Source organism: Azolla caroliniana, unplaced genomic scaffold, assembly GCF_043228905.1.
Source record: "Azolla caroliniana isolate FFs.n. ecotype wild unplaced genomic scaffold, voAzoCaro1.0.p SCAF_4, whole genome shotgun sequence".
Taxonomy (NCBI): Eukaryota; Viridiplantae; Streptophyta; class Polypodiopsida; order Salviniales; family Salviniaceae; genus Azolla; species Azolla caroliniana.
The window spans coordinates 578,240-578,901 of NW_028230439.1; the positions used below are offsets into that span (position 1 = coordinate 578,240).

A 662-nucleotide genomic window follows, 5' to 3' on the forward strand; every position below is an offset into this window, starting at 1 on the left:
ACACCCATACAAAATTTTAAGAAGATATAGATGTTTCCAAATATGATAAGTGTAATTAAGGGACAATTGAAGACCAACACATTGTTTTTTGGTCAAAATCCACAAAGAAAAAATGTAACATGTTAGATTATAGTAGTCCTCCAACATGTTACGGTATAAATGCGCACATCCACGTCTTTATAGACATTATAGGAAGAATTCGGGAATTTCCAGATGTGGATTGCACACTCATACGCAAACTAAGACGCTTGAGGAGAGAACCACTTGTTCTGGCAAAATACATGTGGCACACTCACCCACCCGCACTCCAACAAACAATGCCAAAAAAGAAGGTGGAAACATTTCTGTTCATTTTGAAAAAGAGGCAAGCAAACGAATGCTACTTTCTCCTTAATGTCATAGTACATGAGATGAAGACATAAACATGCTATGGGCATTTTTGTGGAATTTGGATGTAGTGAGCTGTATTTTAACCAAGGAAATTTATATTGGTGGATTGTAAGAAACAAGATGTGATGATGAACCCATGGGAGGACAACTAGTAAAGACAAAGATGAAGAAAGAAAGGTGAAAGACAAGAGAGAATCCTTTGCCCCCAGTGGGGTTCGAACCCACGACAATTCGCTTAAAAGGCGGATGCACTACCACTGTGCTATAGGAGC

The 662-nt window shown here is 38.7% G+C and overlaps 1 non-coding gene across 1 annotated transcript; it reads right to left on the reverse strand.

Moving 5' to 3' along the window:
• Nucleotides 1-590: 590 nt before the first annotated feature.
• Nucleotides 591-662, reverse strand: TRNAK-UUU (transfer RNA lysine (anticodon UUU)). Its single transcript has one exon. It is a non-coding gene; the product is annotated as a tRNA-Lys (tRNA).